The sequence below is a fragment of the Zootermopsis nevadensis genome, unplaced genomic scaffold (genome assembly GCF_977971745.1).
Source record: "Zootermopsis nevadensis isolate Lab colony 2312 unplaced genomic scaffold, Znev_1.0 Znev_ptg000045l, whole genome shotgun sequence".
Lineage (NCBI taxonomy): Eukaryota > Metazoa > Arthropoda > Insecta > Blattodea > Termopsidae > Zootermopsis > Zootermopsis nevadensis.
The window spans coordinates 135612-153248 of record NW_028259177.1 but is presented as its reverse complement, the minus strand read 5'-3'; the positions used below and the strand labels follow the sequence as shown (position 1 = coordinate 153248).

The window sequence follows — 17637 nt, the reverse complement described above, 5'->3', positions numbered from 1 at the left end:
CTTAATATTATTAATGTGCAAAGGAGGAATTAACTGGAATTCCACTCATTCTGCACCTTGGAAATTAATTGAGGTATGATTTACGCTCCGGCCGCTCTTACCCGGAGAAAGAGCCTTTCGATTTCAAAATGCATTTGATGGCGATGGGGGGGATTCCTTGCCAATGTTTTTCTTTTGGGTTTTAACGCAGTGTGGACATCTTCAGAGTTGAAGATGGAGACGGCAAGTTTCTCCTAAACGTTGGTGTCTATGTAAAGATCTACACGGCAATGAATCCAGGGGAACATCGAAATCTTCACCATCGTGAGGACCTCAAATCTTACATAGTAAAAAACCTTGCTCAGTCAGCAGTCGAAATCTGTTCGATCAGACAATAAACATTCACTTTAATGACTGAACTACCCGAACTCCCAAACTTCATACAAAGGCACCGGTCTACCAACACACCTTAACCACAAGTAAACAAGATAATACACAGACATCAACAAAAGACACACACATGCGATGATAACGATTTCATTTACTGTTCTACTAATTTATAGATATGAAAACAGAGTTAATACTATTTTCATTTGTAATGCAGTGACTCATGTGGAAAATTATTTTTTTAAACAACATAATGATTATTAAATTTAATTGAACTTGTGATTTAAAATATGGACACCAGAAGTCAATTTGTTAACTAAGTATGATATAACGGTGAACGACAAACTCAAAATCTGTGTAAATTAACATCAGTTTGCCGAAAATTAATATCGATTCTGTATTACAGAAAACAAAATTAGCTGAACTTTGAGACTTTATTTAAAATATTATAGGATTTAACTACATTGTCTTTATTTAAACACGGCACGATTTATGATTCGGTAGTAATGCTACTAGTCACATTAAGTTGCATGAAATATGCAGATAAAGCAAGCACGACACTCACCTAATGCAGTGGAGATCCAAATCTTCAGTGTTGAAAGGCCTTCATTTCCACCTAGGTACCTGCATTATCCATAGCCGAAAGGAAGGCAGCCTAAAACAAACCACCATATGCCCTGAAGCCACGTATTCATTAAGTTAACATCAGAATGAGAAGATGCTTCTGTGCTACTGCTATTTGGAATTTTTAAAACATCTGTGGTTGATGTAACTAAAGCATGATGAACTTTTACAACCTCGAATTTAAGGTACTCGTAGATTTACATTTCTATCTACTTTTGCCAGCCTAAGTATTTGATTTTGTGTGGGTCCACACACGGAGAAAGAAAAGGCTTTAAGAGTTGGAAATGCTCTGGAAATAGAGCAGTAATAATATAAAAGAGCTACTTATTAGCTTACAGATCAACACTGCGGATTGCATTTGTTTGACTACTTTGATGTTATTTTATGTAATAATTTAAACAATAACGCAGCACTCTTAAACGTTAAAATAAATAAACCCTTCTCTCTCGAAAGCTAACACAATTTATTGCACCATTATATTTGCAAATTGCACAGAACGTATAACATTTAGAATACTTATTTATAAAACAAATGAAGAGTAATAATATCTTCACGGCGACTAAAGCCAGATTTCTGCCAAACATACCAACACACAAGCAATTGTTTTACTCCAGACTCCCGCCAAACGCAAACACAAAGCTCGACGGAAATTGGCAAATTTAGCAGAATGTGTTGTTATGTATTTTTTATATTTAGTGAAGGACAAGCATCTTAGGTTTTGATTAGTGCTAACAGCGCCCGCCTTCCCCTGACTCCCCCCACCAAATCTTAAACAATACTTCGGCTTTAAGAGAATGCAACTGCTGTGTCAATAGACAGTGGAATAATTAGAAGGTTGTATTTTGTAAACACGTCATACGCATTAATATGTTTTTTGTTTAGTACTTAAGTATTCGATTACAATCTATGGCATGTCAAGAATCTACTTGGCTAAATAGACAAAAAAAGCGGCCTCAGGAATAGCAAGACGGAGAAAAAAGAGAATAAGTTAAGAAATGTATGCAGAGTGTAAAGATTCTGGCGCGTTCGTCAGAATTTGAAATCTGATCGTAACAAGAAAGCACAAAGTGGTTACCTGCGCCATGTGTGAATGGGTGATAGCGGTTTCACTGAGGATTTCCTGCGCGGTTGCGCGGTTGACTGGGGATTACACGCTGGAGGATTCCCCACCCAGTAATTGATATATGCAGAAAGTATGCAGGTCTTCGAAAAGGACTCCGTAGTTGTCGTCTGATTAAAAAGTTTAATGTGTTGTCAATTCTAGTAATACTCCCAGAAAGAAAATTGGCAAGAAAAGAAAGACGGAAGAAATTGTTAGTAAATACAGATGTGTGACTTCTGGAATGATGTGTAAATTTAAATAAAAATTCACCATTTGAGTGAATTCTGTTTGCAGCTTGCGCAGAAATTAAAACTGACTTCAGCCGTGCCCAACATTTGGATTCCATTTCTTTACGTGAAGACCAGCAGCAGAACCTCCGCTTGTAATCCTTATCGTACAGTATAAATATTTTTACTTATGTTATCCTTATCACTTGAAGAATTATCCAAATAAACTTTACAGAAAACCCCAGCAATTTATCAGAACTTCCGTTCTCGGAAGTGCCCAACATTCCTTATATGTATATGTCTGCGATCTATAAATAGCTTACTGTTCGCTCTCTCACTTTGTCCGTACGTCACAGAAAACCGCAGGGTGTAAGAGGAAACAATGACGTCACCCATTCATCTTCCGGAATAATTTTTTCCAGTGCTGTTCACGAACTACATCGGCGGTGATACGAGACTGCTCATTGTAGCCACGATTGTCGTCTTTACGAAACCATCAATGTAACATGTATTCAGTTATTGAAGATTACGACAAATTGCTAAGGCCATACAGATGGAAATTACCAAAACAGCATTCAATTATGAGCCTACAGTTTAAAGAGCAGGAGATAAATCAAGAAGACAGACAATAGGAAAAGAATTTGAGGCGGGTTCTGATATCAAATTTCAGTTCTTCAGGCAAAAAATAAAACATTATATTTATAACTAACTAATTAGATGGCTTACCGAAACCGAAGGTTCATCACCGAATCAACCAAAGCCCTCCACCGGACCCTGTCCTGGGCCAACAAAATCCAGTCTCCTTCAACTCCTATCTCCCATAGATCCCGCCTGAGATTATCCTCCCATCTACGTCTAGGTCTCCCCAGTGGTCTCTTCCCCTCAGGCTTCCCAAATAGTGGACCCAACCAACCAGATGGCTTACCGAACCAGAAGGTTCATCACCGAATCAACCAAAGCCCTCCACCGGACCCTGTCCTGGGCCAACAAAATCCAGTCTCCTTCAACTCCTATCTCCCATAGATCCCGCCTGACATCCTCCCATCTACGTCTAGGTCTCCCCAGATGTCTCTTCCCCTCAGGCTTCCCAAATAGTGGACCCAACCAACCAGATGGCTTACCGAACTAGAAGGTTCATCACCGAATCAACCAAAGCCCTCCACCGGACCCTGTCCTGGGCCAACAAAATCCAGTCTCCTTCGACTCCTATCTCCCATAGATCCCGCCTGACATCCTCCCATCTACGTCTAGGTCTCCCCAGATGTCTCTTCCCCTCAGGCTTCCCAAATAGTGGACCCAACCAACCAGATGGCTTACCGAACTAGAAGGTTCATCACCGAATCAACCAAAGCCCTCCACCGGACCCTGTCCTGGGCCAACAAAATCCAGTCTCCTTCAACTCCTATCTCCCATAGATCCCGCCTGAGATTATCCTCCCATCTACGTCTAGGTCTCCCCAGTGGTCTCTTCCCCTCAGGCTTCCCAAATAGTGGACCCAACCAACCAGATGGCTTACCGAACCAGAAGGTTCATCACCGAATCAACCAAAGCCCTCCACCGGACCCTGTCCTGGGCCAACAAAATCCAGTCTCCTTCAACTCCTATCTCCCATAGATCCCGCCTGACATCCTCCCATCTACGTCTAGGTCTCCCCAGATGTCTCTTCCCCTCAGGCTTCCCAAATAGTGGACCCAACCAACCAGATGGCTTACCGAACTAGAAGGTTCATCACCGAATCAACCAAAGCCCTCCACCGGACCCTGTCCTGGGCCAACAAAATCCAGTCTCCTTCAACTCCTATCTCCCATAGATCCCGCCTGAGATTATCCTCCCATCTACGTCTAGGTCTCCCCAGAGGTCTCTTCCCCTCAGGCTTCCCAAATAGTGGACCCAACCAACCAGATGGCTTACCGAACCAGAAGGTTCATCACCGAATCAACCAAAGCCCTCCACCGGACCCTGTCCTGGGCCAACAAAATCCAGTCTCCTTCGACTCCTATCTCCCATAGATCCCGCCTGACATCCTCCCATCTACGTCTAGGTCTCCCCAGTGGTCTCTTCCCCTCAGGCTTCCCAAATAGTGGACCCAACCAACCAGATGGCTTACCGAACCAGAAGGTTCATCACCGAATCAACCAAAGCCCTCCACCGGACCCTGTCCTGGGCCAACAAAATCCAGTCTCCTTCGACTCCTATCTCCCATAGATCCCGCCTGACATCCTCCCATCTACGTCTAGGTCTCCCCAGTGGTCTCTTCCCCTCAGGCTTCCCAAATAGTGGACCCAACCAACCAGATGGCTTACCGAACCAGAAGGTTCATCACCGAATCAACCAAAGCCCTCCACCGGACCCTGTCCTGGGCCAACAAAATCCAGTCTCCTTCGACTCCTATCTCCCATAGATCCCGCCTGACATCCTCCCATCTACGTCTAGGTCTCCCCAGATGTCTCTTCCCCTCAGGCTTCCCAAATAGTGGACCCAACCAACCAGATGGCTTACCGAACCCAAAGGTTCATCACCGAATCAACCAAAGCCCTCCACCGGACCCTGTCCTGGGCCAACAAAATCCAGTCTCCTTCGACTCCTATCTCCCATAGATCCCGCCTGACATCCTCCCATCTACGTCTAGGTCTCCCCAGATGTCTCTTTTCCTCAGGCTTCCCAAATAGTGGACCCAACCAACCAGATGGCTTACCGAACCCAAAGGTTCATCACCGAATCAACCAAAGCCCTCCACCGGACCCTGTTCTGGGCCAACAAAATCCAGTCTCCTTCAACTCCTATCTCCCATAGATCCCGCCTGACATTATCCTCCCATCTACGTCTAGGTCTTCCCAGCGGTCTCTTTCCCCCAGGCTTTCCAACCAATACCCGGTGCACTCCTCCATGCCCCGCCCATCTCATTCTTCTCGACTTAAGCACCCTGACAATATTGGGGGAGAAGTACAGATTTTTAACATTATATATATATTCGTGGACCCACACTGCGTGTTCCGTCAAAATACAAAGAAACAAACAGACGGTCTGAACGAACAGCTCGTTAGCAATTTGGTTAACTCCAGCGAGTGTGATCTAATCGGCTAATATGTAAGGGTCGGTAATTCTTGGTCCAGTTCTCGGAAGGATTTAGTTTCGTATCCTGTTATGAATCTCCCAGTTAGTCGGGATTTCACTTCGCGGGAATTATTTTATTCCGTTACTGCTCAAGGACATGCAAGCATCAACATGTGGTTAAATTAGTCACAGCGAGAGATCAGTTGATATGGTGGCAGAACAACGATTGATATTATCGGAAAATTAGAAGTCCAGATTCATACTAATTTAATATTCCACGATTAACTATAGATCTATATATAATAAACACGTGTTGGCTGGTTAGTTGGTTGGTGATCTATTTTTTTATATTACTATTTGCACTGTATAAAATCCAATCACATTATTTAATTACAAAAACATAATTCATGGTATTTTTATGTGCTGTTTTGTTAGACTTATCAATAAAAATGTTTTTTAAGTACTAATTTAGAAAAACGCTCACCGCGAGCGTAAGCTACAACCCGCTGGTTAACGATGTAGTTTGTCTGATCGGATCTGTTTTGTTCCAATATATGGAGTACCATCGAACCACGAAAGACAGAATACATTTTCATTTTCTTTTCTAAATGTGCAAGCACGGTTAACTTGATCGCTTAGCTCCTGGGTATACCAGATTCAGTGAGGAAATTGTATAGCCAGAAAATTATCTCTTAACTGAATCTGTGCTTTTATGAAGCAAAAATAACAGCCGATGCACTGTCCCTTTGTATTCAAATTTTTGTTTCAGTATGTGACAAATGCAGAATATCTGATCAGTGGTTGATCGGTGTCGTCGAAATCCACTCTGATAATCCCCAGTAATTTTATATACGTAAGAAGTTAACTTCGACAGAAAAATATCTGATGAAATGTCGTATGTGGACTATCGGAATTCTGTGATAACACCAAATATTACTAGGTGATCAAACCATCGAGGACGACGTAAATCGTGTATGTAGCACGCATGGGGGAGATGATAACTGAAAAACTCGAAGGGAGACACAAGTAGAGAAAGAAGTATACTATTAAAATAAATTTGTATGAAACAGGGTGTCAGGGTGTGGATTAGATTAAACTGGGCTAGGATATGTCCAGAAGCTTGTTCGTTTGAACATCGTAATGATTCTTCCGTTATATTGACGCTGGAAATTTCCCGACTAGTGGAGAGGTTAACGCTTTTTAAAGAAGGTTCTGCTACTTGTAGTTATTAGATCGGTTTGTTTTGTATGGTCATGAGTAATAGCTGTTTGCATGAGTGAACACACCACGAATAAGTGATGTCCTATAGCTTTCTTATAACACTAATATATTTACAGTGCTGAACAAGACACAAAATATACAAACCCGTTTCGTTTGGATCTGAATGTTTTATTCGCACAGTTTTTCAAGTAATCTTCAATTTAAATAAGAACAATAATAATTAATAAATCATCAAGGCCTGAGTGTAAATTACATGTAGAAATGTGGTAAGTCGAAATGGTAACAAAAATACCTACACATTTTAGCGGAAATATTCCATATGACACTGCAAATAAATCCAAGTATTAGATATTCTGCTAAGATGAATTGAAGTGTAAATAACAGGGCAGGTTTTTCCACGAAGAAAATATAATTGCTAGACATCGAAATGACAACAGATGCTTGAGGTTGTAACGAATGTGTCCAACAGCTCAAAGACCTGGCTTGGCGAGAAATAAAATAGCCTCATTTTATATTCTGGACTATGAACGATGCTGAATTGTGGGGCTCACCGTGTTACGCCTGTCACAGAAAGCGAGAAGAAGCTGCCGCGATATGCCCGCTGGCGGACCGACTGTCAGCGATATGGGAGAGGTTCTGAAGGTCGCCGACAGAGGGTGTGGCGGTAGTGAATCATACGAGTAGAAGACGAAACAGATCTGCGAGCCTCATCCTGGTCCATGAACAAGATCCGGGTGGACATGACGAGGCGGGAAACAAAATACGAGCGATTTGACGTAAAGTTACTCAAATACAGTTCTCATTCGCGCTTCTTTGCCGTTCCTCTTTCTGTAAGGCATGGTATTTTGAGGAGACGATAATTGCGCACAATGTTTTAAGTGCAGGGACAATCTGTAACAAACTGGATGTGAGGGTGTGGACTGAATCAAACCTGCCCATAATAAGCAATAACCAACTGCAGTGCAAATAAGGGAACAAAATAACACGGAATTGGAAAATTATACAAGTCCACTAATCAATGTTCGATTACAGCAAATATTCAAAGTTTTACATTGTGTATGGGTGGTTGGTCTCTAAAAGCTTATGTTATTGGGACAAATAAATTTTGGTGTTATCCATCTATGATAATCTGTATTTTATCTTATATGAAGCGTAAATAAAGCCTTATGCATTCTTTTAAAGGACTCATTGCACAAAAACGGCCCAGTGGTACATGAAACAGGCGTCATTAAAAGATCTATAACTCGTGTTTGTTACATTGTTCATAAGATAAATGCTTAACAAAATATCTCTGACTCAGCCTGATATCTGTAGCTCATTTTTCTTTTAATAAAAAAGACACTTGTGTCTGCATAAATTCCAAGAACGCGGAAAAAGCATTTTGAAAGTATGTAAACTCAAAAAATGGAGTACGTTGTTCCAGACTTGGTACTTCCTTCGGGTTGGACACTAGGGGAAAATTAGCTAGTTTATTTTTCGTCGGTGTATTCGTCAGTGATCTATGTCCGCGCATCCATCGGCATCTTATTTGTAAGAAGCCAACCATTCGCTACCTGGTTAATATTTACATTCTTTAGTAGCATGATGTGCTCAGGCAATTGAAGAACGGGTCGTTCCCAGTATCCAATAGCATGATGTCTTATGATACAATTTTGATATACAGAAACTTACGCCTGTCCGAGTCATAACTGCAATAAGAGAACAGAAAGTTTATCTGTGTGTCAGGGGTAAGAAGTTCCAGATGATTTCGAATTTTTACAGTGCTCTTTGCAAGAAAATACTCTTTAACACGTTCCCAAGTGGCCTTCACTTTACCACTGCCCGATTAAGTGCGACGAAGTTTGCATACAACTGACAGACACATCAATGTTACATATACCAGTTTAACGTACAGGGATACATGCAAGGCATAAATGACATAAAGAAACGCGTGTTTACAATGGAATCTACTGAGACTCGAATATGTTTACATTCCACAAAGATTTATCTTAACATATCTATTCACTTTATATACGAATAATGTATAGAAAATACCCAAGAAGCGTTTTATTACAAATATTGAAGCGGGTAAATACTATAACATAATTAATGTACAAATTTATACAAAGTAATGCCTATTCACACGTTTCAAAAGTGTTTTAAGATGGAATTAAGAGTAAACATATTTTCATAAGGATCTTTATCTGTGTTTCATACAGAAAGATCAGTCTTCATATTACTACAGGACGAGTTTAAATTGCTATTAACCTGTGATTATATGAGATTTTTAATTACACAAGCCTTACAATGGACAAGATTATGAAATGAGATTATTAATTAAAGTAATAGTCTATGAAGTAAAGGTTTTTTGCTCATAAAATGGTATCTATGTAGGGTCTAGGTTCCAAAAATGCCTCAGGTAATTATTTTACAATGATTTCTTTACTGGTTCGTGTGAACATTAAATCCATTACATTGTAATTAAGTCAAATATTTTTTCGAGAATTGACTACTTCCGTCTTTAGGTGATTTATTACCACTTTATCATTATACTATGTTTTGAATTAGTAACACCTGTTATGATATAACACGATCTGTATGCTCATCACTGCACCGTTAATTTAGCAGATGTTACTAATTTAAAAAATAACAGTTAAAACATACCTGTAAATATAATGAAAAACCACTAACTTAGAAACAGGAGTAAAGAAAAATGTTGAAACTTTGTTTATATTAAATAGCAGTCAAACAATGAGTAACTCTCAAATTAAAGCAATGCAAAGAATTTATTATTGTTACAGAATCGTTAAGAATTCAAAGATATTTAGCTGGACTGTTCGTGGTACATACTGTATATATGTAATAAGATTCATGGTATGTGTTACTTCACGCTCGTCTCCCGAACCGTGTTGAATCAATAACAGAGGTCTGTAAACTTTACTTTGCTTGTTTTGCATTCTGTTACCTTCGTAGAAGCAGAGCCAGTTTAGTCGTAAAGAAGATTTAAGAATTCCTAACATTTAGACAAATTAAAATATTTTCCCACTATACAGGTGTAACTAAGGATTGTGTAGACAAATCTGCTGCCTGCAATAATGGATGCGCTTTCTGAAGTAATTGGGATTATAAATTGTAAGAAGTCAGAATAAGATATTTTCGGGTGTTATCTTGACGTTTACAAATGTCGGCTATTACCCTCAATACAGGAAAGGCATTGTTTACCTCTTTCTATCCCGCGAACTTAAAAATTTGGGTTGAAGGCTGATGTATTAATGACACAGTATGGGCTTGAGGATGGTTACCAAATCTTCTTTTATTATGAAATGGAAATCATAAATTCCTCTAACATGTTGGTAACCACAAGACTACTACACAATGTCGTAACACAGAATAACACAATAAATTTTTACAACTGTAGAAACAGAGTAAACGAAACGCTGATGTGTACAATTCACGAATTGAAAATCGTGAGAGTTATCGAACAGGACACAATTCACCGAATCTGTAGTTGACAGTGGAATATTGTGTTACGATATGAACAGATGTAAACATGAATGGAGAACGTGTTTGTTTGTTTGTAACGCTTAAGTGTACCATACAATGATCCCGTCTCCGACTGAAGATCAAAAAGATAGGATATCCACTGGATAAAGCTAGTCTGTAGTACTGGACAGTGAATAAGATCACCGTAGTACACCGACGTTTCGGGAACAAATTCTGTCCCATTCTTCAGGGTTCTGATGTGACTGGATCCTCGTAAGTCGGTTTACTACGGTAACCAGCTAACGCGGCTGATTGTACTCGCCGCGAGAGTCTCAAATCCTATAAGCACTAAAATACTTGGACTTCTGTACATTAAGAAATATTCAAATTGTTAGTCGTCTGCGAGCTGCAGGTTCAATTGTCGATCTATCGTTGCGATTTCCGCAAGTACCTCCACGTAAATGCTGGGACAGGACCTTCATACAGGTCATGTCCGCTTCTTTTCACACACTTATTCATTTACCAACTTACCATCCCTCCATACGACGCCGTATAACATATATTGTTAAATAGAGTCATTAAACTTCAAAAGTGGACCTGCGTTAACAATAGTCTCAACCATCAAACGAGGATTTAAAACTACAAAGACAAATATTGGAAACTCGCTCCATAATTGCTTTGGCAGAAAATCGTTGATAGACCACCTGAATTTACAGCTCTATTTGCATTGTGTCCTCGTGTTGTAATTAAACTTATAGTGAAAGTCCGACATTAGGGCTACAAGGAAAAAAAAACAGAGACAAAATGTCTTGTTCGCGCTCCCACACTAACTGGCCGTGTATTAAACATGAGATCGCCAAATGACAGTCTAATCTGCGCGGCCGATAAAGAAAATGACAATCTGTAATTCCAAATTCTGACTGTGTAATTTATGAGACACCCTGTATATAATGTAGCGGTACACACACACATGCGCTTTATTCTGTGCGATTGATAAAGGGTCGAATGCAGAGATATGCATCTACAGTCACTGGCCAATGACCAACTTTTATATGATAAATGTGTCTACCCTCGTCGGCTTTGCAGATGACGCCAACATGAACACAAGAAATCAACATTACGTAAGACAAAAGCGACCACATGTGAACTACTTAGTTACTTAGTTCCTCGGCAGGGAAAGCAAGTCGTGTTCAGCCAAACAGAACGGACAGAGGTCGTCAGTCCTACTCAGTAGCCAATTACAGACGAACGTCAGGATGCGCTAACTTCAATTTCAGCTAAATTTAATTAACCTGCCTGTTTGATTATAGACCAGTCTCATTATGAAACCACGTTGTGGTCTCGCAGATGTTTTGTACCTAACGTGCAGACTATACAAAAACGTAATAAAATTAAAGTTTCTGCCTACGACAGGTTGCTGTAGCTTCTTCCTTCCCTCGGACCAAGAAATTCTCCCATTGCACACGAGAGCCAATAAGTCCCTCTTGACACTAAAAATAAAAACTAATATTAAATTTTCGTTATTTTTAACAATACGTATTGAAAATGACAAATTATCATGTTCAAATACAAACTTTATTGAAATATGCAGATTACTATAGTCATATATTGCTTTAAAATAGCTCATGCTACACCTTGTATCTGATTCGTTTTACCTAGGAAACTTAAAATTTACAGTAGAATTTTAAAGCCAGTAGCATGTGTGACACTTGTACATAAAGCACCAGAAGAAATGGGTCAAGACTTTTTTCCCTTCAAATCCTTCGGAGTGAAGTACACAAACAAGATTTGAAGTAAGTGGTAACAAATTATCAATCAATTTCTCTAGCCTTGATGCAAGTGATCTCGGACCGTATGTAGCCCGCGGGCTGCCAGTTGGACCACTCTGGTCTACGACATGTTTTTGGAAGTGGAGTATTCAGAACCTTAAAGCCATGCATCTTTCATCGGGGCACTTCCAAAAAAGAGGACGTACTAGCATTCGCAGAAATAATTTTAAAATATCAATATTCTATGAAAAGTAGGCGTGTATTTAAATTATATTTATTGAAAAACTAAATTATATTAGCATTCTCCTTCAAGGGATGGGTACTCAGTACAAATCTTAAGCTTTACAACGCAGACTTTCGTCATGGTCGAAGGAATAAGAAGGACATGCAGACATGTGTGCATCTAAAAGTGAATTTTTTACAGCCTCACTTTCTCCAGTTTAACCTCGTATCCAAAACGAAAGTTTATTTACATAAATTTTACAGACTTGAACACTGATAAAAGACTACTGAATCAGAACTGTATTTCCTACAGATCTGAAATATAATTTTTCTTTATCACAAGAAAACTTAACTGAAATTGAAACTAATCCTATATTTGAAGTGGAGTTCATAAAAAAGAATTTGTGGAACTAGGTGGCAAGACAACATTTGAACATGAAATCTGCTATAACTATCTTAATTGTGTTTTGCGTAAACTCATTTATGGATTTTAACACTTCTTATCACTTAAAGACAAGCAAGCATGGGCCACTCTTTTCGAAACAACACTTACAAGCAAATCTTCGAAATTCGATCTCCGACATTATACTTGACAAGGAAGTTCTTGCAATAAAACGACAACGCACACCGAACATTAAATTAGATATCCAGAGTGGTCCCTTCGGATGAGGAATCCAAACTGAAACTGTACATGCATTTCACAGCTCTGTTACGCGTACTGCATGACCCTATCAGTTTATCCTCCTTGATTTCATCACATCAAACGGCAAACGAAACGGATGAGTTTAAAATATTGTTGTTCCTTTTGTAACCTCCTCTTCTAAACCAGTCCAATAAATAACCGTCTAGGACATTACCACGTTACGTCCGAACTAAAAACTATTTGGGATCCGGCCACTATTTTATAATTTCTGTGCTCGTAAGCAGTCGTCATCTGTAACAGTACAAGCTTTGTGCTAGTTTCTTCAACAATTCAAACTCAGGCAAGTGCGATTTATCGAAAATTTATGGTAACCTCTGTGCCTAACATATAACGTTTCTCGACGTTTGAATAGTACTGTACCTCTGCAAGTGGTAATACTTTATATTTAATACGTCTTGTGCAATGCAAGTAGATGTTTTGTGTGTTGCTGGAATGTATTCCTAATAAATGAGTTCTGTGCTTCCAATATATGTAACAGGAAACTCTGCAGGTGGAAAATTCTTGAGATGTAGTAATGGAAAATCTGTAGTGCATGCAGACAGTTGCTATTTCCTGATATTTTAGCACTGAAATAAACCACACAGTTGTAATGGTCTGCAACAAGGTGCACAGAAACATAATACAAATTACTCACTGCATGCTGCAAAACATTTCCTTATTAAGTTTAAAGTCACTTAGCTGATCGAAACATTCCCCGTCGTATTTTATTAAACAGTAACAGTAAACAGACATGTGCACATAAGCCAACCACTGGACTATGTACGTACTGAATAAGTCCTATTGAACCACACCTCTAATACCAATAATAGGCGAAGATAACACACTCAAAGAGCACAAATTCTGCTAGATGCTTAACAGTCGTAATGTAGTTCATCATCATCATCATTATTCCTTGAACTGGGTTCTTATTCCAGAAAATTAAATAAACTTTCATCCCGTGTCTTAAAAAACGTCCTTTGTCTTCTTATTCAGACAATAGATTGATAATTTCTATTGTCACCAAATATTACTAGAGCTATTAAATTAAGGAGAACGAGATTAACCGGACAGCGCCTATAGGTAAATTAGGAATACGTACTACATTTTAGTTGGTAAAGTTGAAGACTTGGGATTTCATGGGAGAGTAATACTACAACGGATCTTAGGGAATTCGAATTGTAGAGTATAGAATGGATTCATTTGACTGAGGACACCGACCGGTGCTGGAATCTTGTGATCTCAATAATAAACTTCAGAGTTTAATACAAATTAGGTATTTTTAATGAGCTTAGCGGCTACCACCTTCTCAAGGACTCTGCTTCATGGAGGTAGTTAATTCAAAGGGATTCTAATTAGTGTCTTCCGCACACCTGGCGTGTTATAAAAAGTTAAACTGCCCCTAAATTAAATTTTTAACCCTTTAATCAAGCTCATTGGTATCTATATGTAATATGTGCTTTGACAACCACTAGCGCTGCGTTTTGTATTTATGAGTTTCGTATGGTTCTCATTGAAAAACAAGGATCATTTCCTTAACCAGCATAAACAAGCTGATCTTTCTAATGGTTAAGTGTTATGTTTTCTTTGCGGTACGGACTGAATTCTTAAATATCATTTACACAACTACTGGCTCCAAAGGGTTAATAAATGTGAATTGAAGGGAATAAATAAATATGGGCAACGACAAACAGAGACAAAAATTAGACACAGGCTGTCGAAATTAATTTTTTTTTAGATATGTCGCGGGTTAGTGTCACTTGGGCCGCAACGCAAATGAAGATATTAGAGAAGAATTTACTTTCACAACTTAAATGACAGGATTCAGCAACACAGAAATCAAAAGTTCTCATGTACAAAACAAATACAGCAATACCGTATACCAGAACAGGCGTGAGAAACGTAGAGGAAGAAAATCAACGACTAGACCAAGAAATAGAATGTCAAAACAAATTTTGGAGAACCAACAGGCTAATAACCAAAACACTCTCCATTGAAAATGGCTCCAGATATATACGCTACACAGATATGGAAGGAAAGTAGTCCATTTTTAAAAGAACAGCTAAATTTCCCGTCAATAATGACACGAAAATCAAAACCAATAAACACATAATCATAAGAGGCTTAGCGACGGGGTCTTATTGAACACGTTAATGACACCTCGGGTTCCAAGAAAGCTGAAATTTTTTTGAGCAGTTAAGAGCAATTAATTTCACAACAAACACCTTTATGAACGGAGTTAGCCCACCAACACACGTCGATGCGCACATCCGTAAAGGCAAGATGGGTTGCAGTATGATAAGTCTATTTTTTCCGAACTGCACTGAAACTGACTATGGATGCACTGGTCGCCTATTCACTAAACATCAGCGCCAGGGCGTATAGCTGCCCACTCACCTCCATCTACTCGAGGCTAAAGACACGTGAAACTTCACTTCAATTAATCCTGTTGGCTTCATGGCGTAGCATTGTGTGACACAGTAACAACTTTATAGAAACATAAAGAAGGACAAGTTTTATTGCCCATAAACTCAGCATTCCTTCCCAAAGAATGTACACGGGCGGAGGGATACATGAGAGTTGTAAGTAGTAGAGTAGCAAGCATATTAGACCACACCGAATTTATTTATCGCATTGACCCCTCCTTCACTCACGAATTTAAATACGGAACCTCTTTTCCATAACGTATATACACACCCATTGCCGTTAACAAAGGCCCGAAGCGGTGCTGACCGGGTGTGTAAGATATAATATACAAAAACAACGACAGAATCTTACAGAACGAAGAAAAATGGTAAGAAAGAACAATAAAATAACAAAACAAACAGACGGAGAACTATAACAAGTGAAATGGTTATTAACCTACTTATGATTATTTGAAACAATCGAAAACCGTTTCCTTCAGGATCCCTATCGTAACTGAATGACGAATTCCCGTTCAGTGTGTACAATCGGAGGGTCCAACATCGCTGATACCAGAGTCCGTCATTAAACATGATTCTGAACTAATTCCAATCACATTTCACCCTCACACAATTTAGCTTCATAAAATATTAATGTTATCCTCAGAGATTCTCGTTGTTCTAATTAAGGCATTTTATAAGAAATTTTATTACTACAATTTTATACGCATTTATTGTATCCCCAATATAAACTACATTCTCAGCCATGGTAGTATGCTACGTTTCTCTATCTTAATAATGTTAGTTTAACTGAAGGCATGTTCCTCATTTATTCATTTTCTTTGGTTCTGAATACTTAGAAAATGGTTTTATATACCCGTTATTTATGGCGTTCCGTCACAGAAAGAAAATATTTCACATACACAACATAACGGGCAGAATTATTTTACTGAATATCGTAACTTTCGGTATTGTGCAAATACGAGGCGCGTCCTCAAAGTAAGTTTCCCTGGGGCCGTTTACAGAAACAAAACACAATTTCATGGAAATATTTATTGCAACAGATACAGCAAGTGTCCAGCTATTTTTCAACATATTCGCCAACGGAATTGAGATATTTGTCATACCGTGGGACCAACTTTTGAATACCTGTGTCGTAGAAGTCTGCCGCCTGGGATTGGAACCACTGTGTGACAACCATCTCCGCCTCTCTGTCATTCTCAAAACGCTGACGCTGACCGGACAGGAATTTCTTGAGGTGTAGGAAAAGATGGAAATCACTGGGAGCGAGGTCCGGGCTGTAGGGTGAATGATCAAACACCTCCCAGCTGAACTCCTGCAGGAGACTTCCTGTCCGTCGAGCCGTGTGCGGCCTAGCGTTATCGTGCAGGAAGACAATACCGGCACTAAGCATCCCGCGCCGCTTGTTCTGAATGACCCGTCGCTGAAAATTGTCTGCACCAGCGACGCACCATCTGCTTGCTCATGACGTTAGGCCCATAGACCCGGCACAGCTGACGATGAATTTCGATCGGCGCTATGCTCTGTGCATTCAAAAACTTTATCACTGACCGCACTTCACAGTCGGCGGGAGCTGGAATAAGAACCTCCATCTTCAACAGCTGCAACGATGCTACTGTGAGAACGCGGGAGGTGCCGTTAGTGCATGCGCCATGCTACGTCATTGCTCTATCACGTACGCACAGTCGCTTCGCGCAATATAAGGTTTGCTAGCTGTGGGACGAGTGGGAAACTTACTTTGAGGACGCGCCTCGTAGAACGAAATATGACAACAGTTCTTGATTGGAATGATAGGAAGCATTTATAGAATTTATTCCTCGCCTAATTTGGTTATCAGCTTAAATTTTATTCGTCATTATCGGTCCCATATAATAATGTAATTTTAAATTATTTATTTCATATAATTAAATAATAACCGTGTCATGCTGATACATTCGGTTCCGTCTACATTTATTAGTAGACAAGATTCTTTACTGGACTGAAGGAGAGTTACTGCATTATTCTTTATGTTAATCTATTTGTATCTCCCCAGCAAATTAACATGAACATAAACAAGAACCTGATTTAGGCCACTGAATTCAAGTCACACAGATGGAGACTGCCAGAATAACAAATGTTTGCACACACTGTGTTGTACCGATCCGGGTACCCGGCCATTATGCAAAGCACGTATGTAACCAAGTACCACTGTGACCAAGGCAGTCAGTCATGGAAAAACTATTCGACATTTCGGAGAATCGAAAGCAGGTCTTCAAGATGGAAGACACACCCAAACATAACGACTATTTAAGTATATATCCTCCTTTATTATAAAACATATTTAGAACAAGTTTGGCTAAGCTTAGATTGTGTAATGGAAAATCAGATGGGTAAAAAAGTTCAGACAGGCCTTAAAACAATTATGGCCATTCTTTCTACTTGGGAGGTCGCGATGTAGAGCTCGGTTAATGTCCATCAACGGCGCCTTTCTGACTACGATAATACGACA

General features: G+C 39.5%; 1 protein-coding gene across 5 annotated transcripts in view; it reads right to left on the bottom strand.

Moving 5' to 3' along the window:
* Nucleotides 1-17637, bottom strand: part of LOC147871589 (dynactin subunit 1-like) — a 235193-nt gene that overhangs the window by 114017 nt on the left and 103539 nt on the right. The window contains exon 2 of one of the 5 annotated variants that reach the window (XM_087360512.1): nt 932-1021. The exons of the other annotated variants lie outside the window; for them this stretch is intronic. The gene's annotated coding sequence lies outside the window, so the exon portion shown is untranslated. The remainder of the gene's footprint in view (nt 1-931; nt 1022-17637) is intronic. 5 annotated transcript variants of the gene reach the window in all.